General features: G+C 37.6%; 1 long non-coding RNA gene across 2 annotated transcripts in view; it reads right to left on the bottom strand.

Moving 5' to 3' along the window:
* The window catches only part of LOC135324687 (uncharacterized), a 97,749-nt gene that overhangs the window by 18,253 nt on the left and 58,429 nt on the right, over positions 1-21,067 (bottom strand). For both annotated transcript variants that reach the window (XR_010385985.1, XR_010385984.1), the window contains exon 2: positions 2,474-2,597. This is a non-coding gene — a long non-coding RNA (uncharacterized LOC135324687). The remainder of the gene's footprint in view (positions 1-2,473; positions 2,598-21,067) is intronic.

The raw sequence follows: 21,067 nt of genomic DNA, 5'->3' as shown, positions 1-21,067 counted from the left end.
AGATCTCCTACAGCAAGAAGCTATATTATACTCTTTTCCTTCTCCTAATAAATGTGGAGAATCGAAATATGAGAGACTAATTAATACCATGTTGAAATCACGTCTCACCTAGATACACTGAGGTGACCTACAACATTAAACATTGCAATGTATGACAGTTCAAGCGTGACATTAGTACAGTATTATAGTATTACTGTATAATACATGAAACCTGGATTCTAGTTCACACTTTATCAATTAATGTACAATATATAACCTATGAAAAGTTCAGAGGTTATTTTAAACTGTAGAATTCAGAAAAATGAATAGTGTCAGAATACAGGCATTTGGAATATGATGCAATTTTATTCTCAAACCACCAGACTATTTCCATGACATGCAATAAAGATCGTGAGCCATAAGGTTTTGCTTGACCACTTTGTAGCAGTGGACTATTTATGATAACTTACGATATGCCTCCATATAATGGGTCAAATTTATCCTTAGTGCAAAGCCAGGGGCTTGTACAGCTTTGCTCCAAGGATAAATTAAGAACCCTCTGACACGTACCATCAGCAATAGCACCATAACAGCTGGTTAAAACTAGAAGGAAAGTGCACTCGCTTTGGATTGAATTGAAGCGCAGCAAGTAAGTACAACTAATTGTAGATAGCCAGTGCAATGGTTCACTGACCATACAAGTTATTCCTCAGTAATTCCTTCTTCCTTACTAATAAGAAAAAATAAATTCCAGTTATTTTATTTTTTCCCCTCATTACAATAGTAGCCTCTTCAACTAAGAAGAAAAGCAATGCTGTTCCTTTTGGTGGATTACCATGGGATTTTTTTTTTTCCCCTTATTACAACTTTGCTATGACTTTATATTATTTAAATATCCCATTATTTAAAATGGGATAAATATGCATGAAGAGATTAAAGATCATCTAATGAAAATTGCCTCTCACCTTGATTACAGAGACCTTTCAGGATCTAAACTTATACTAATAAATATTAATCTGCATCCCAACAGGAAATCAACACTGTCATCTAATGTTTAATATGGGTTCCCCCTTCTTCCTCTAATTGCTATTTTGTAGACATTCTATAAATATTTCTTTTTATTAGCAGAGTGATAGCATATCCTTCAGGCAGGCAACTAGATTTTTCTCTGGCACCTCATAGCCCCTCAGTTTTGTAAACAACTCAAGTCTCAGTAGTAACTTCTTAATTGTTTTCATTTGTAGACTGTAAATGCTGTTTGTGTCTTATTTCTAAAGGAAGCAGAATTTAAATGAAGTGACAGAAATAGACTCAGCACTCTGCCAACTCAGATCCTTTCTACTTTCTAGACAGAATTTGCTTAAGGTCCAATTCTATCCTGTGTACTTCTTGCAAAGTGCATATTGAGTTCAGAGGGAACTAAACACTTTAAAGTAGTCTTAGAGGGGAGATTCAGCATTATGCATAGCTAGCTTACCAATGGAAGTGCTACAACAGGCTGGACCTTGAAGGAGGAGCTGCCCACTCAAGTGGTGACTATGACATTTTGTAGAACCTGCTGAAAACTAATAAAATGCAATAGAACTCTTTTCTTCATTTGCCATCTGCTTCTACTTCTTCTGGGATATAATTTAAAATACTGAAAAGTTTGGAATATGATTTAAAAATGTTTAAAAAGGAAATGGCTAGAGGAAAAAAGAGTCTTACCTTTTCATACATAAAGAAAGACCAAAGTGTACTGGAAATGAAAACCAGGAAAGCCAGACAACATAAACCCTCACCAACAGAAGAGAAACAGTTAGAGAAAAGTAAACAAGGCACAGCACACTGCCAATGAAGTCTACGTCTCAGTTGTTCTGAGACTCCACTGGACTTTCCAAGGGCAATATTTAAAAAGAAAAAAAAAGAAACTGTCCATGGCAAAAATAACACCTCCAAAAGCAATAGGATAAAACATCACATTACTAAAACTGAGACCATAGTGTGACATCACCCACTCTTCTATTAGTCACCAGAAATCAGATACATCTCATCCAACTTGTAGACACCTATATCTAAGCTAACTTGTTTTGCCTCCTTTTCTAGTCAATTGAGAGCAATAGGTACCTTTACATTGCACAACTATCCAACATATTTTAGTCATCATCCTTAAAATGAGATGAATTACACCCTGGAAGAGACTGGTTTTCTCCATAGGTTATAAAGGGAGTCTAGAAAACAAGCTACATATTGACATCTATATTGTAGATGCCTGAAGTTAGAGGAAATGAAGCCATTCCTATACACAGTCAGCACAAACTCATTTCCATTTTTCCCTCATTATACCTATTTTATGCAGTGTCCATTCCTGTTCTCTTTCTCTCCTTACATTTGTACCAATAGAAAAATACTAAGCTAAAGTATTTACTTACAAAACATTTATGTTTATATAGATTTATTTTTTAATAAGTTTTAAAAAATTATCCCAGAAAGGGGCACAGAAACAGTGACTGACCTTGCTTTTCCTTCTCTTCAACTGCGCAAGCAGCAGCAAAACGTGGCAGGGGATTTGGAACTTCTGACACTGCTTGGTTGTTTGCTTCTCTTTTTGGCCCATGCAGCTACTTTTTAAACAAGGTCTAGTGGAGAGATGGAAAGAGATAAAACATGAATCCTACTCACTCCAAAAAGACAGGTCAGGATATTTGAAAGAGAGGGAAAGAATGAAGAACAAAAAAGGGAGTAGGTGGAAATTCATGAACTGTACAATGCAAACTATATTTTCCTTTCACCTGAGCCATATTTTTCCTTTACACCGTTTTGGAGGAATTTTTGAATCATGCCTATTTTATATACTTGCAAAACGTTCAACATGTTGATACTTTATTAGTGTAAATAAAAATAACCTTTCTAAGGTGATTTATACACCAGAAGAGAATTAATAAGTTATAGTTATCAGCACAGAATCAAAATGAAATAGAGTAAGGGAGGGGGAGGAAATCAGAAGACTGAAGGTCTCTGCAGTGAGTTCACATATGATCCTTAAACCTCAGTCCCTTGCCTGAGCATCCATACCACCATATCATCTTTGGCACTTAAACAAAACACTGAGTAAATCACTCTACTTTTGCCTTTCTATCCATTCTTCACACTGCTGACGTGATTTTTTCCCCTCATTCATGGATGAGTTCCAGGACAGAGACTTCTTTTTAACAGCTATGTAAATCACTAGCCTTCTGTTGGCACTGATGCAGTAGGTGTTCAGAATAAAGGCATCTCTTAGATATAGCTCTTCTAGCCACCAGACTTTTCTGTACCTATGCAGACAGTAACTAAAGGTAGAGGAAGAAAAATACTACCTCCACCCACCCCCAAAAAATTCATTTTCTAACTTTCATCAGTTTTAGAACATCAAATACTTCCCAACTAACTGTATAACTGTAGCAGTAATTGTATTTGTTAAAAAAAAAAAGCACCTTTTTAATGGTTTAATGTTGATCATGTACATAGCACCAAGTAAATCATTTCTTTAAATTAAGATTTCAATGAACTGAAGAGCGAGTAGGTCCATAGCTCACTCTAAATATGAACAATCTTGCTGCCTTTCTTAACCAATCAATTCTTATTTGTCTCCATCAGTATTCAACATACTTCTCTTGTTTACAAGCTGTGGACTGACTTAAAGTGCCTCGAAAGATGAATGAATGAAAGCAGAGTAACAAATTAACTTCAGCCTGAAACTTGATATTCATTCTATCAGTTCAAGAGGTTTTTTTTTCCTCCTGTTCTTTCTCTGTAAGTCAGGGGGGAAAGGCAGTGGATTTAGAGAGAGAAAAGAAGTGGTCTTAAATTGGTTCTCCTTTTTTTTTTTTTTTTTTTTTAATATTTTTTAAATTCTGGAAGTGCAAAGCCAGACTGCTTAGTATCTGACCATTTCATAGGATCTTTTATTCAACTGAATCTCAAACAAAATTCTGTGAATATTTAGGTTGCCTTCCACAGCATGGCTTCTTTTACATCTGGTGATGGGACAATTGCTGACTGTGCTGTCCACAGATTACATGTTCATGGTGAATATCCAGGCACTCGAATGAACTGATCTTTTAAGCTGTGGTCTGTGAAGTTACTAGCAGAGCGTCCAAACAACTTCAACAAAAGCATTAATAGGTCCATGAATGCTTTGCATTAATATTAAAGCAAAAATGATATAACTAATTATTTGACATTCTTAATCTAACCTTATAGCCTTCAGCCACTTAAAATAAGTAAGCACAAAGGCCTAAAATTTAGTGCATCAATCCATACTTAAGCATCTAGAGAAAGAAGCCTTAGTCTAAAAGGCCTAGAATGAAGATCTTAAATACTTGTACTGGAATGCAGCTCAGATTGATACTCATCACAGGAAATTTAATGTCATCCTATTTTAGAAGGACATGCAGGGCTTGAAAAGGCTGCCACTTTATGTGGAGAAGACAGCAAACACCATACAACAACATGGAGTACAAGTGAAGCAGGAAGCGACTAAAAAAAAAAAATGAATTAGAAAAGCTGATATCTGATAATGAAATCTTCCCTCGGAAAAAGTTTAGTGGCATTTTCTGCAATAGCTATTTCCAGGCTCCACAGGGAGATATAAATAATAAGAGCCCAAGCTGACAGTAAAACGAGGGATTTTACTGTCTAGCTGCTGGCCACTTCAGCAAATGCTGCTCCCTGCCCTCCTGCTCTGCCATCAGACTCCCATTGCTTCAACCGACATGCTGTTCTCACTTTGCCTTAGAGCAGGAGCTGGCAACAAAAGGTATCAGGTTTTGATGAGTTCAGAATGAGTAATTCAGCTGTCAACAACTGTTATTTAGATAAAGTATATAAATAAGAAAATTATTGCAAAACCACAACCAATTATGGTTCCAGCTTTACTACCATGTATGCATAAGCAGTCATCTGTGCAAAAAATAAAGAGTACCTCATTTCACAACAACAGGTTTATTGATAAAAATTAGTCTACAGCAGGCCCTGACAAAGGAAAATATTAGGTGGGGCAGCTTTAATCCATTTATAATGGTAGATAACACTGAATTCGCAATTATTGGAGAGTTTAGCCTGTCATGAACAATTCCCAGCACTTCCCACTAATGAATCTATTTTTGGTAGCTTATAACTTTGTCAGACTAATTATAACACCTTTCATACCATATATTCACCTGTGGATGTTATTTTCCATAGTCCAGCCAAAATGCTTTGGCCATTTTCTAGAGTACAGCTAAGGAAAAGTAGTCAAAAACTTAAACTGAAAACTCCAAAGGCTTTTTATGCTGGAGTATGGCTCTCAGACAGTCTTTGTGTTAGAGCGGTCTCTACCCCCGTTCCTTTAAAAAATTTATTAGCATACAATCAATTTAGAGGCATATTTCCCAGTTGCTCAGCAGTGAGCCAGGAGACTCAGTGTGCAGCAGGCATGATCCACACTGTGCAGGTCCAAGACTTCCCCTCCAATCACATGAACTAAGATAAAATGACTGGTCAGTGGTCTCCTCCAGAGTTCAAACCCTACAGAAAGAGAAACTTAATGATTTGAATGCAGGAAGCATTCAGAGGCTGATTCCTCAAAGCTTAGAATAGCAGCAGACTGGAGCAAGAAGTCCGGGCAACAAGAAGAAAAAGAAGCTGGGCTTGGTACATGCATGCTGGAGCTAGGACCAGGGAAAGAAACCACACCAGGGATCAAGAGGGGCATAAGGGGAGTAAGAAAGTCAGCAGGTACGAAACAAACTGACATGAGAAACCAAGGCAAACTTGGACCTGCAAGGTGAGAGAGAACTACCGTGACAGCAGACAAGGAGGTGAAAAGACAAGGATCAGAAAGAGCAGCCAGAATGAGTAGCCAGGTGTACCAGGAGAAGAAGGGCTGGCTGTGCAAAAAGACTGCAGGGTGAACCTAGAATGGTATGAGTAGAGGGAGCCAATGCATAAAATTGGATGAGAAGCCTCAGGAAGAAAATCAGAGTGCGATCTGGGTAGGAATGAGGACATTGTAGGATGATGAGTCAGCATTAAAACCCATCACCTGAGGAGAGTAGAGAAAATCTGAGGTGATCAGATGGGTGAAAAATGACTGGTTGGCCCATCAAGAATAATAGGATTGAAACACTGAAGGACTACAGGAATAAGAGAAGTATTTACCAAACAAAGACTGGAACAAAAAGCCAGAGTCGGGAAGACTGAAATTGAAAGCCAGGATGCTTTAGGAGAAAGTCTGACTGTCCAAACCTACTTCCACCAGAATCCAGCCAGAAATCCAAAACTCCAAAGTCCTGCCATCCCTTTCTTATCAGTAAGTCTGTTCACAACTGCCTGACAAACTGTGTATTTCCAGAATTGTTCATGTAGGTTACAGTTCAAAAAAATGAGTGTAGGCTTGGGACCATTATCATTTGTTTCCTTAGCTCTGTGCATTATTACTAGCAATACCATGTCAAAAGTTAGCTACAGAAATTCAGGGTACTAACTTGCACTCCTGTATCTTTATGGTATCCCAGTCTGATTCCCTTATGGCCCATAACACAGCACCCACTGAAGGTGACATTCACTTCAGGTAATAGTGGACCATGCCATATAGGTTCTTGCAGTGAAAAATCTCTACACAGCATCAAACACTTCAGCAAAGAATGGTAGGAAATTGGTGCCAGGTAACAATCCCTTGAGCAGTGGTACAATATAAGCACACCATCTTGCCTGTAACATCTCTCAGAAGATGAGCTTACAGATAACATTTCAAACAAATGCCCTAATCCTGACTTGTTAGGGAAACCCATAGCACTCTACAACAATAAAATCAATACAAACAAAATAACATCTGTCCACGTAACATCTTTGTCAATTGCACTATGCCTATTATCCCTTAATATTGCAATATTTATCACAAAACATTAGAAAAATCTTTAATACATTCAATGTGAGAACAACATCAAACTTAAACGCTTAAGTGCATAAATCTATGGGCACTCCAGTAGGCAACTGAGAACACATCTCTCCTGAGCGCCTAAGGTGCAAAAAGCCCAAGTCATACGCCCAGAGTTTAAAAGGGGTGACCACATCCTCTCCCTCATCAATGACTGTACTTTGCCCCACTCGAGGGTGGTTGAGATTTCTGTTCTAACATAATAGGAACTAATAGTCATAATCACTCCCACTATAGGTAAAGAGCTGGCAAATAACCTTAGCTATCTAAGTAGACTGAGATGGTACTTATTTATTTTAACTGTAAATGTGTTTGCAGCCCTAGCCTCTGCAGATTCCCTCGAGAAAGATATGGGGAAGGGAGGAAGGATCCCAGGAACATCATTTTATTTTTGAATTTACCACTTTTTCACGGAACATAGTACAGAAACTTCCTGCAAAGACATAAGATACACCTACTCCAAAATCACTGCATTCCTGGGCCGCAGAGGCAACGCAATCTGTACCAGGCTCTACTAGAAATTAAGATACTAGTTGCTTTTTCAGATTTCCCCAAAAAAAGGAAGATATTTTCCACTATAGGGGAATCAGCAGATACCTAGAAGGTCCAAGGTAGCCCAGCTCTGACAGATTCATTAGAACATCTTTCCTCAGAATCACTCTTAAAGATCAAGAGAACATTGCTTTTTTAACGCAGAGGCACCTCTAGCCATCTCTTGAAGAAGAAAGCACAGGATAATTGATGTGTGCTTGAGAGCATGATGTGCAAGCAGAGTGATTTATTAGCAATTAAAACTAAGGCAGGAAAGTGTCGACTTGATTGTTTTCCTACAGAGATCGAAAGAAAACCCACATAAAACCCACAGAAACATTAGAAACTGTTACTGATGCTCTCTACTGTACTACAAGAATAAAATAGTCATTCGGTGTTTCATAAACAGCATCCCAAATTAAATTGTATGAATTCAAGAACCAGGAAATGTTGATCATTTAAAGACATTATTTCACAAGTGAATAACCCAGCTTGTGGTGAGACTGAAAAAAACCCTTTCCCTGTTTCTCTGGAAAGGCTGGAAAAGCAGTAACAGGCTTATAATGAAAACAATTCAGATCCAAACTCCTTAAGGACAGGAAGAGGACTGAAAAAAATGAGTAGACTTTAAAAGTAAAAATACACCTTTTCTTCAAAGCAACAATTTTTTTTTTTTTCTTAAAGGAACAACAGCTTTTGGGTGTAGAAAATTTAATTATATTGGGCATGTGACCCCAATTGGTACTGTCACACCAAGCCTTCAGCTCTAAAAATCTTTGTTTGTTGCTGTTATCCAAATTGCTTTCCTGTCACCTCTGAATCAGTCACAACTGAAGATCAGTTAGCACTGCTTTAACATGAAATAAGGCAGGCCTAGGGATCCTGTGGATTCCAGTCACCCACTTCCATCAGATCAGTAAGAAATACCTGAATGAGTACAGTAAACTCCAGAAACTGAACTAAATTTCTACATCTGCCATTACATATCTGGTTTAATTAGAAAGGATAACAAAATTATCACCTCAAGTCTTCAAAACTCTTTGTTAGCAGAAGTAGCCACTCCTCTGTTGCATGACTCACCCTTCTACGTACCCCATTGTACAGCACCCTTCAAAATCCATGTAACACTACAAAGCAGCACGGGCCCCTATCTCTCTCCTTCTGTTGAAGTTGTGCTTGCACAGTAGACTCAAGTGCAGGTGCAGCAAATACTGACTGACAGCATTCTTCTACCAGCAGTTTCACCACATACCCCAGTGACATACCTTACGATAGCAAAGGTCTCTTCCAATATGCCACAACTGAACAGAATTACGTTGGCAAAGAAATACCAAAGAAACAGGCAGAAAATTTTGTATCCCCCAAGTCAATATAATTCCAAAAAACCCTTTGTATTGCATAGGCTGAGGAGCTTGGGTGAGGATTGTCGATGACTTCATACATGCCACCAGACATGACTCTGCAGCATTATACATTTTTCTAGACTTTGCCAGAAAATACGCTTAATATTTAGGCTAAGGTCCACAGCCCTTGAAGGATCCATGCATGCCTTCTACAATGCCTGCTGCAGCGTGTTTAGGCGAAGATGGCAGTCATCTCAGCTCCACTGTCAACCCAAAAGTCATTCATTACAATTCTAGCCACACGCCATAGAGCAACAGAAATGAGCAATATACATTTATCCCATTTAAAGTTCCCATCAGGTGTGATTGCCTCTGTACAAATCGACATAGGGCATAACAGCCAGAGAAAGATGCATTGCTCACTGTAACATGCACACAGCCAGAAAAAGATGCATTGCTCACTGTAACATGCACAGCGGCAATAAGAAACACATTAGAGCTAAATTGCTGCATAAAAGGGCGATCCTGTTTGCAGTCACTCACCGCCCGCTTCAGGACAGCCTCTTTGCGCAGCTGTTAGCTGCCCAGCCGTAACGTGACACTGCCCCAGCCGTAACGTGACACTGCAGCGTAGAGGCCCTGCGGCAGGAGCAGCTGAGCTCACCCAAAAACTTGTGGCTACTATAGAGAAAAGACAGCTCTCGCTCCCCTTGCATCCTCCTCCCATCCTCCTTCCAACTACGGCTCACACCTTGTAGGAACTCTGGTGTTTGCTGGATCCTTCCCTGAGATGATTTAATCCATTTAACCCAATCGTAAAAGGGCCTCAGGAGTCACTAGGGTAGATCTTGGATCACTAATCACTGCACCTAGGTCTTGGAAACACATGGCCAGGAGTGGCAAGAAAGGATACTTCCCTTTAACAGTAGTGAACTCTGAACTACTAATACCTTATGATGGTAACTATACATTCCTTATAAATCAAAAGTGTTTCCTTAAACTGCTGTCAGTTCTTAGATTTTCTACTTTCTACCTTCCAGTTTGAATACATTAATTAAGAATTTAATGCAAGTCTAATACTCACTGCATACATGACAATTTTGGTTTTTCTTCTCTATCTCACTTAGCATCTTGGTATTTGCTTTATTTCTAACTGATCAAGTGTATCTTGATGCTCCAGGCATGGCCTTTGTGCAACCATCTTCTACATCCTGACCCACCTTTTACCTTCAGGGGAAGGGGGGGGGGAGGGGGGGGAAGAATCACATTTTCCCCTGGATGTCTATTCGCATCTCAGACTACTCTGGCCTGCATTTTTTTGTTGTTGTTGTTAATACAAACAACTTTCACGATTTTGTTTCTTTTCACCCCTTTTAGAATTAGAACTCACGTTCCTGTCTTTTCACAAGTTTTTTCCCATTGTCCTAGAATTACCTCTAACCAGACAGCCTTTTAACTGTGTTGCACCAGAAGCTCAGGTAAATGCAACCACATCATCAAACAGCAGCTCCGTATTATTTCTGCTAGCATATGGCAGAAATCTCTCCTAATTCAAAATCTTATTTTCTTCCACTCTGCTGACTTTATGCCATTTCAGAGCTCCTGTACTCTCTCTCACCTGTTACATATTGATCAAGTGGTATGCTTGTGCTTGCTGCTGCACCAGTTCTCTGGAATGACCTACTACTTCCCAGCTGTGCCAGTGACTCCAACAGCTTAGTTAAAAAAAACAAAAAACAAAAAGACAAAACAACACACCATACACACACTCAGAAGCCACCTCTTCAATACAGCTAGTAAGTCAGGCAGTTTTATATTCATACCCATGTTACCACTTGTTCATAGACCTTTCATGTACACTTACACTCTTGCACTATATTGCTTTGGACATGATTCGTTACAGTAATTCTATCACTTGTAGAGTCTGGATATGAACTATACTTTATGTAAGTACTGGACTGAACACTCCTCCATGAAAGGAGACACAAAAGGTCACAGAAGAAAGAATCACTTGGTCCTGGCTCACTTTAAGTAATTATCATTGTGAGACATTTCTTCTTCTATGTTGTATGTATTGGTACAAAAAAAAAAAAAAAAAAAAAAAAAAAAAAAGCCACCTACAACAAAGTTGCAGAGATGATTTAGATTCAGAATACCAGAGCGAGAAAACTTGTAGGATAATTGCATTAAATATTATTGCCTCTAGGCAGCTAAATTAAAGTTTTTAGATCTGTGGAATTTATATAAAGTAAAATGAAATTCAACAGCCCCAGAAATCAGTTTTCAAGTGAAATGGTACAACTACTCCACATTATATTTCTTTGTCGCTTTTTCAGGCTTATCCCTTATTGTAATGAGTTATATACTTTATGCAGCATAATCAATAACAAAGTGACTTCTTAAATCTTAAGAATTTGTAGCTGTTGCTTTTTTCATATTGAATAGAAAATCAGTAGAAAAACTAGCCTCACCAGAAAACTGGAGAAAAAAAGTCTATCTTCCCTTGATACTTGGTTATATGAGTGCTAGAGAAAGCTCTAACTCAAACACCATGCCTGAAGATTCATCAGCTTTACATATCTTGAAGACACAGGTGTCTGATTATAAGTGCTAGAAGCTCTTATTCAAGACACATGGCTGAGATAAGAATAATCAATGCTTTCATACAGAAAAATAAGATTTCAACTAGTGGTAGCAATGCTTTTTCAGCAAGTTTAGGGCTTAATAGCATTCAAAATATTGTCACTGAGTCTCACTTTTTCATTTCTATTTGCCCCACATATCTGATTCGAACTGTTTAATAACTGAAAAGGTTTCTGCTAGAATTAAAGAGAGAAACAGAATGATCTAGGCGTCGCGACACAGGGCTAGGATTCAAGAGTTTGGACTCAACTCAGGGGTCAGTCAAAAGTCTCCTATGCCTTTAAAGAAATCATTTAGTCTGCATCTATATGCTTTTTCTACAATACTCCATTATTTATCCAGATTATACACCCTTCAGTCCACTTGCTCACTAGTATTATGGGACCATGACCTTGGTTACTCCCATCTAAATGCAAACAATAAATATCTCAATACACATAATAAAGAAAAGACTTAAAGCTTTAAGTTCCTCTATTGGATCAGGAAGCAACAGCCTGCAACACTCAAGATAAATCCACAACACTGGTGGACCCAGAACAATTCATAGTATCCAAGATGCAAATTTTAAGACTCTTTGGAGTTGAAGATAGGCATTTACTGTAAATCTAATTCCCTTTTAATGAGCAGTGCAAGATTGACTGCCTCTGTAGAGCAGAGCAGTGAGAGGCAATTTTCTTCCGAATGCCGTACAATGTTCTCTTAACCCAAAAAGGAAAGGATCATATTACAGAGACTTCTCTCCAATTTTCAAATCCTTTCCTCTAGCTGAGGTAACAAGGATCCTCTACTCAGTAAGTAAAGTATATGTTCCTAACAAGGTTTCTTCCACATTAAAGACTTAATTTGTACCCACGTGTTTTCCATTTAATTAATGGATAGTCATGATTTATCCATGAGATGTTAAATGACTCAGTAAATGCACCCTGAAGTTAACATGTATTATATATCAACCAAAAAGAAAGATTATTCATAATCATGATTATAAGAAAATCCATAAAGTCCTCATGAGATCATTACTAATTACCTGAAATCCAGGATTGTCACCTATTGCTATATAACACAGTAATATATATTCCTACTAACATAAGTTTCAAGCCTCAAATTCACTGAAGAAAACATAATATTTCACAATAAACATGACTCAGTTATTTTGTAAAGGCTTACTGAATTTTTCTTATTTTAAAAGTATATCTAACGGGGATACTGTTTATAGACTCTTTTTAAAGCAAAAGCAGATGAAACTAAAATCACTTAAAAATTATCCTTGAAGAACAGATGGCTTCAATACAAATGTGAAATATCTTGCAATTTGTGTACTATAAATTGAAAATTGATTTTAGGACTTCCCTGTGTGTTTAGGCTTGCAATTTAAAACCAAGAAAAAAAAATAGTAACTACTGTTATTGTCACAAAGGGATTTCAGATTATGAAGTTACTGTTCACATTTGTCTGCTTCTTTAACACCAAACATTATTAGCCCTGCTTTGATGCACATTACAGTTTTTAGCAAATTTTAATCTCTTCTGGGTTTCCATATGTGTACGGATGAAATTTATAGTATTGGAATTCAGAAACAGGTTTAGGATTGCAACCAGAAAGGACAGCAGCAGTGGGTTGGGGAGCACCAAATGGTTATTTTTAAAAATAGGACTCACAGAGTCTTTGGATGAAATTTAGGAATAGGCTGAGATTACATAGGGAGAATGACTTAAGAGTCTGCATTGAATTTGAAAGGGACAGCATGTGTGGTTTAGGGTTGGGAATCAAGTGGCTATGTTTAGAAATGGGGCTGTCACACAAAGCTTTGACTGAGGTTAGAGCCAAGAATACCATGAGGGCTAGCAGACACTGAGACAGAGATTAGTACTGAATCTAAAAGGGAGCATTAGTTGAAGACTGCTGAGAGTAAAACCCTAGCCAAGACAGGCTCCCTGTTTACATTTGCAGGGGGAAGAAAGGGGGTGAAAGAGGCTCCTAGGGTGAAGCTACACATCTACAGGCATACTTGATGGGATCACTAAGGAAGCTATTGTTTAGCTAGGAAAGGCCAGTAGCATTAAGGCTGAATCCTGACAAGGCTGAAAGGAGCAGCAGTGCCACCAGAATGCCTGGGCTACATTTATACCACGTTGAGTGCGGTCGCGCAACACAGCCACAGTGTGGGACAGCGCTGAGGTTACAGCGGTCCTGGCACAGGACCGACTAAGTCAGTGGGCACAAGGGTTCCAAGATGCCATGAGTTCATCCAGATGCCTGTGTTTATACTGGGGACATTTCTTGCTGAACTAAAATGAATGCTAAGTTTAGAGCTGTCAGGAGCTGATTTTCTGGGAACAAAGCCTAGGAGAAGTACCAAAGTAGGCCACCTGGGTATTTCCACAGGTAAGGACAGAAGGGGTTGGACTCAGATGGACAGGGGCTAATAAACTTAGGTTAGGCCCCGGGCCCGACGGATTATGCTGCAGGTTGGCTGCCTCAGGGGTCACGTGAGGGGTTACCTATCCTTTGACTAGACCTCCAGTTAAGGTTAGGATTGCATACAGAGTCAAGCAGAAGTATTGGTTTCATTTTCTGTACAGTGCTTCAGTGTTCCCATTTGTCAAGAACTTCACATCAAGGTAGAAAGGCCTGTTATCTGTCCTATATGGAGAATTTCAGCATTTTTAGACACTATTCTCTCATCATTTGCAACTTACATTTCCTATGCAAGCATTTCATAAAAGGTACTGCAACATTTTATCTGAAAATAACATACTTCCACTGGCAAATCACTGATTCAGCTTGATCTGATTCTGTCCCGTTGTAATTACAGACAAGAGCTTCAAGTGCTTTCTTCAAGCCTGCCGTGACAATATTAGCTCAAATGTCAAAAACACAGATGAACAAAATAATCAGGAATAGCTGAAGATTTGATCTATTAAATCCAGTACTTCTACTACAGCAGCTGCTCATTTTTCTCTAGAATATTGCTAGTTATGTCATTCTCCAACCACCCAGCATTTTCTATGTAATGAAACATGGAAAGCAAAATACCTGTAAATTGCTGCTAGCACCTGCAGATCAATGCCTTGGCAGCTGCCATTAAATAAGTCTATAAAACTGAGGCTTCCCCTTTTCTTCTCGTCTCTTCTCCACAGACACAGACATGTACATGTTTGTGTTTCTGACAGTTTCTGGTTTGCATTTGAATCTTCCTTTCAATCCCTCCTCAACAACACAGATCCAGTATTTGCAAGCTATGGGAACAAAACATAACATTTTTTTCATGCCACGTTTATAATTACTGATGCTAGCATAACTCCACTGACCTCTCCGATATGCCATGTGAATTACTGCTGTGTAAGAGGAGATTGAGACCCTTTATTCTTTACACCTTAATAAAGAATAAAAATAAGAACACAGTAAGTATTAATGGTGGAAAGTAATAAAAACTGTTTAAATGCAGGTCATCAAATCCTAGCATATGCTTCTCTTCAGCATCTGTTGCCAGGCTGAGTTTCATCCCTAGCGATGCTTGGGATAGATTGCAAGGTAGTCCAGTTACTGAATAGAGACTTTTTTTTGTGTCTAGCCAACAGTTGGTAACTATTGCAAAAGACAACAGTTTCCAACTACAGATGACAAGCTTACATCATGTATATTTTAAGAGGACTTCAAAATCTAAGAAATCAGTATTACAATAGTGTCCCATAGCATATGCATGTAAGCAATCAATAGGTCACTAACAGACGAACACTCGAGAACACAAACACATTTCCTGAGACAAGTCAGTGCTTTGCAGCTAAGCTGGTTTGCACCAAAAAGTACACAAAGTTTCTCCACAGAAATGGAAAAAAATCATTTTTTTTTAACCCCTTACCTAGAGATGGAATCTCCAGTAGTTCTAAGAGGCATTTAGTAAGAGATGAGCCATTTTTCAGCTTAGAGGACTTGAAAAACCTGGTTACATTTTGCTGATACATAACTATATATAGTCTCCTTTAACATTATCTTAATGTGGTCTAAACCATTTCCTGGACCACAGATATTAGCCACAAAGATGGAAACAATAGTACTAACTTTCCTCACAGGTTACTCGTTCCTCCTACTTTTATCTGGTCTCCAGCACTGAAAGGTTAATTGCATATTGTGGAGCACCAGATGACCACAGCCCAGTGCAACAGAAGGGGCACAAGCACAGCACCGATGCACACAATTCTGGAGTCTTTCAGCCTTCGGGATAGCCCCAACATTTATATGTGGTTTTTATTTTGGCTTATGTTTAAAGATGACAGTGAACATCCACTGAGAAAAACTTCCCAAATGACCCACATGAAGGTTTGATACCACACATTTTTGGAAGGATGAGATAGCGGTTACTCAAATTAATTTGCAGCCATAAACACAATGGTTCAGAAGTGTTTGGTTCATTTCCAGCTACCCCATTTTCTTTTTTTTTTTTTGGTGTTTTATTTCTTTCCAGAGATGTTGTATTGGATTACTGCTGCCCAATTATCATTGTCAGTCCATTTGTAGTGGGATCCTTAGAGCCTCAATCACATGCTACTGTGCTAGTTAATTTGCTGCCCAGTTCCCATATGTTAAAAAAGTAAAATGAGACTCATGTTATCACTTTCTCACCATTACATGCTTACCAAACAGCTCCTAGAACCACAACCAGACATGCAAATTAAACTTTTTAAAACAGTAGTATCTTTGCCAGCCACTATCTCAGATATCATTCCAGCCCCATCCAGCCCATATCACAGTCACTCAAACAGAAGATACGCATCTACGCTTGATTGCTGTTACTTGCGTGCAATTATTATAGTCAGAAATAGTCAAAATTCTCTTCCTTCATTCCATAACAAACAATGGCAACTATACATTCAGTTACAATGAAAGCCTAAACCTTCAAGGCAAATTAAAAATTTGTGCAGTTGTTAGCTACAATTTGCATTTTCGTTAACACAAGCGTTTTGCCTTGTTTTCCTCAGCTGTGCTATTTGGGAGTGGCATACCTTGTGGCCACCATGCAGTCAGTCTGTCCGCTTCTCAAGCAATGTCAGTCCCATTTCAGTCACCGGGCAGGTAATTCCCAGGCCTTTAGTCGTGACATTCCTACCCCACGGCTGCCCAAAACATTATGGCAGCATCGCACAGTCTAGGAATCCCCTTTGATGCCTCAGGCCTAGAAAAGCAGATTCTTCATGATGTTTCCTTTCAAGTAATTTTTCTTAAAGTAGGTTATACTGAATTGAAGAAAATGTTTCAGGGATTACACAGCCACTAATCACATATTAAATAGCATCGGTTTTAACTTGCTTTTTCTTCTGAAAACAGTACTCAGTCATGAAGTAGCTTGCCGATTCCTTAGACAGATACGTAGATGTTTGGCACAGAAGTATTTGAATAGTAGGAATTCCATAGAAATTGGAGAGAAATTTGAAAAGTTTGTTGAGAAACCTGTAGTTTCTTCCCCCCTAAGTTTTAAGGTTAGACAGTAATAGAAATGGCTAAAATTTCTCATTAAATAATTAAAGGTTTGAAAATTGGGTAAAAGTGTATCCTCCTTCCTCGTATTTATCATTTCATTTTTTTTTAAGTGGAGGACATTTGCTGAAGATAAATGTCAGAGTAAATTTTGGAAAAATATTTCTGCTAATTAGTCAGAATTTTTAAGTGAACCTGATTTATCTGCAGACTCTTCTTCTACTCAAAAGTGCAAGCAAAAAAGTTATTAGCAGAAATATATTCCAAAACAATGGATTTCAAGCAAATTTTACACACTCATGAAATTCATGAAATTCTAAAGCCATATGCATGACTTCAAGCAGAAAGCAGACTCTTGAGCCATAGCCATCCAATCGGGAAACAGAAACTGAACACGGGAGTAATCTTTCTAATCAAAATGGCTCAAATTTCGTACATCTAAAAGGTTTAGAATGAATTATTTACAAGAAATTTATTTGCAGAAGTTACACTGAGAGCAAAGATGAACAGTGAATAAATTATTAAAATAATGTCTTTGCAAATACAGTTTGCAAACTGAAAATGAGGCAAATCATTTCATATGAATAATTCATTCCATTCTTCTGAAAATTCAGTTTTAGAATTAACTTACACACCAAATTTTTTGATATTTTTGAGGGAGTGGGTAGAGTATAATCTTTCTGCTTGTGAAAGTTTACAAACAAGCTACAAAGAAGCTAAATGGACACACAAAGTTCCCACCAAAATAAACCAAGCCTCGGAAATTTAAGATTAGCTGCAGCTATGCTCTCTAAGACTATACTTTTCAGACATTTTCTTGTCTAAATGTCAGCATTGTACACACTTACTAGACAAACTGTCAACAGACGATGAGGGTTTGCTACAACTGAATGTCATCTGCAAGTTGTTAGGAGTCTAATCTCACCATCTAACAAATGTTGATGCTTTATCAAGGCAGCAGATCTATTCAAGTAAGAAATCTTCCCTTTGAACACACAAAGCACAAATGAGACCCTACAGTAATAACTGTTAATATGACTTGCTTGTGCAACAGCAATTTCAGTTTGTTTTTATAAATCCACATCTGGTACCGACATTTACATTTTCTTTACTTTTAACATCCACCTGTATGAAGACCCTCTCCCTTTCATATTTATGGGCACTGAATGAAAAAAAGCTTTAAAAACAAAACAAGAACCATTGCAGTTCCTGAGGAAAAGAAATTAAATCTGTTGTTTTGCTTTTCAACTCTACTTCACAACTTCAGACAAGCAGAAATAAGTGACAATTGCTGTCCGCTGAAGAGCAAAGCAGGCAAAAGCACTGCTTCTCCATAGCTCCCATTTAATTCAATGTAGGTCCCTTGTTGTTTTTTTGTTTTTTCATTGTTTTTCTTTTTGAAGACATCTCAGTGGTTCTCTAACACACTGGTGGTTTACTTTTCTCTTTCACAAAGCTTGTTTTTAAATGAACGGCTTTTTCTTACTAACATAATGGATAAAACTCAAACCTGAATGGATTATTATTATTGTAAGATGGATGTATACTTACATTACTTGGGGGAAAGGAGAGAGGAAGGAGAGGAAGATTGATGTGAAAGCAATGAATGCTGAATGGTCTCAGCATGGCAATAAGAGAAAACTATGATAAATTGATATGAAATTTTTGCATTACAGCTGTGGTGCTCAGAAAACACTGAGACCATAAAACCCTCTTTAATATACAAAAAAAGATATTTTTCATCAGGAAGAAAAAGCCAGGGTAAACAGAGTCACACAGTTTTATTCTTAACCCTTTATAATGAATCTATACTAATGTAGGTCACATTCACAATTAGTTTAACTAGATGAGAAAAAAAATCCTAGTAATTTTCCATGGAATGGTAACTTTAGAAATAATTATTTTAAACAGAACTTTGTTATAACTGTAATTCATTTTAAAAGATCCTATCCACTTAGAAGTTAAGCTTTTTTTTTACAGCTTTATAGAGACACTTATATGCTTAAAATATCATAACCTTTGCTATTAAAATTTCTTCCTGCAACTAATCTCTTCCCATTTTCCCACCTCTGTAACTGATCCTGTTTTTTTTCTTGGCTTTATTGCAATTTTACAGCTGAATTCTCTCTCTCTAGTTTTTTTTTCCTATGAGCCATCTTTCTCCTATAGTTTCCACCTTCACTTGCTGGGGTAGTTTTTTTCCGTTTAAATTATCATTGGAGAAAAAGAGTCAATAAAGGAGTCTAAATTTAAAACATTTTATTTACTCTAGATAGCTGAAGTTGGAAAAACACTTTATCTGAACACTCATTAGCCTTTTGCTCCTGAATCCCTTTTTCCTATTTAATTGCTTTTTCTCCTGTAGTTAAGTCACGTTCTAGGCTCAGACTTACAAAAAAACTAATTTATTTCTATTAGATTCATATAGGCACAAGGTCAGTATGAAGTTCCTATAAGATTTTTCACTTCACATTGAGATCACTATGCCTGTAGACACACGTTGTGTAAAACGGTTTAGTACTTCCTTGAATTATTTTAGTATATGGTCTAATTTGGAAGAGTAGGAAAAAAATTATTTAACAGAGGAAATGGCCACAGCATCTTACAAAAGAGAACTGCTGCAACAAATCAGAGATTAAAATCTTACTATTTTCATAATTAACTTTATCCATATTTACTCCTAATAATTTTTTTTTTAAGAGAATAGATTAATATTCTAAAATGAAATGTCCGTTCCATGCAAGTAACCATAGACTGTGATCAGGGACACTTTCAGACCTTTGTGAGCATTTTAAGAGACTTTCCAGTATCTCCAAATAAATTAAATTTGGCCAAAGTCAAATACACAAATCATCCTGTCTCAAATTTTAGGTCTAGTCCTAGAATCATCTCCTCCTATGGTTTCTTCCATGAATTTATCATCTTAATCTTGGGACAATTTAAGGTCTCCATTACTCTATTTTAAAAGCCATTCGAGAACTTCACTTCTCTGATGGTTAGAAAACTTCTAATGCCTGGGCTATATACCCTTACCACAAATTACTACTTTAATGTACTTACAGAATAATGGTATCTCCCATCACTTTCATTCTCCTAGACTTCGATTAGGATAGCAATTCTGAGCTCCACAAATTGCTGACAGAATCAAGTAATCGAGGAACTTTTATGCACTACAAATACTGTCAACAGCACAAGGCTTCAGTGTTCTCAGGAATGATGGCTGTTAAACTTCTTCACCAAATAGTCACTGGAATACTATTTTGGACATATTTTGGTAATAAGCAAGGACCTCACAATAACATTGCTTGAAAAATGCTCTCAGATCAAGACATCTTGATCATTCGTATCATTTTAAATAGCAAGACAGACAAATGCAGAACTAACTATATGTAAAGTTTAGTTATTCATGTTATAATAACTATACTAAATAAGATACAATTTTGATAAATTAAGGAAATCATTCTGTGAGAATGACTGAACTGAACAGTTCAAGAGATCTGAATGTAAAGCAGCAGCATTGGACCCTGTCTCCTAAGAAAAGGGAGGGGACTGGCTGGTATGCAACGCAGGCCTACCTAGGTGAACCACCGCTTTGAACAGAATAGCAAGAATAAATAGAGGCTGTAAAATAAATGAAGAAAGTGGTTGGCAGTAAGGAAACTGCACACAGACAAAAGGTCATTCCAGCTAGATCTTGCTGAGAACAATTTTTTTTTTTTTTAAATTGCAAGACTCTTCATGCAGGCAAGCGCAAAAAAAAAGCAGAAAAAGTAGAACCACTCCACACTGACATATGGGTAAATACAAGCTCGATAATTAACCTTAATTTTCATTAGGAAGGTAGGACAGGACAGTAATGATTCGCATATTAGAAAGTGTGGGGAAAAAAATGTCCACAGCTGAGATGGAACTCACTCTTCAGGGAATGCGGAAGTAGAGAGAGGAGCAGATAACCATCATTCCAAAATACTGATTGTTGAAAAAATTACCCTGTTATATTACAAGAATAATAGCTATGAATCTCTCTGCTCTGGAGTTGATATCCAAGCAGCGAAAAATAGCAAACACAGTATTTAGTCACGAACCCAGAAAAAATGAGGAGTAGAAAACTACAGACCTTTGTTTCAGCTCAGCTCTATGCAAGGTCTGAGAACAAGTT

Source organism: Dromaius novaehollandiae, chromosome Z (genome assembly GCF_036370855.1).
Source record: "Dromaius novaehollandiae isolate bDroNov1 chromosome Z, bDroNov1.hap1, whole genome shotgun sequence".
NCBI lineage: Eukaryota > Metazoa > Chordata > Aves > Casuariiformes > Dromaiidae > Dromaius > Dromaius novaehollandiae.
Note: the sequence above shows the minus strand (reverse complement) of the source record. Positions and strands in the feature narration are given on the sequence as shown.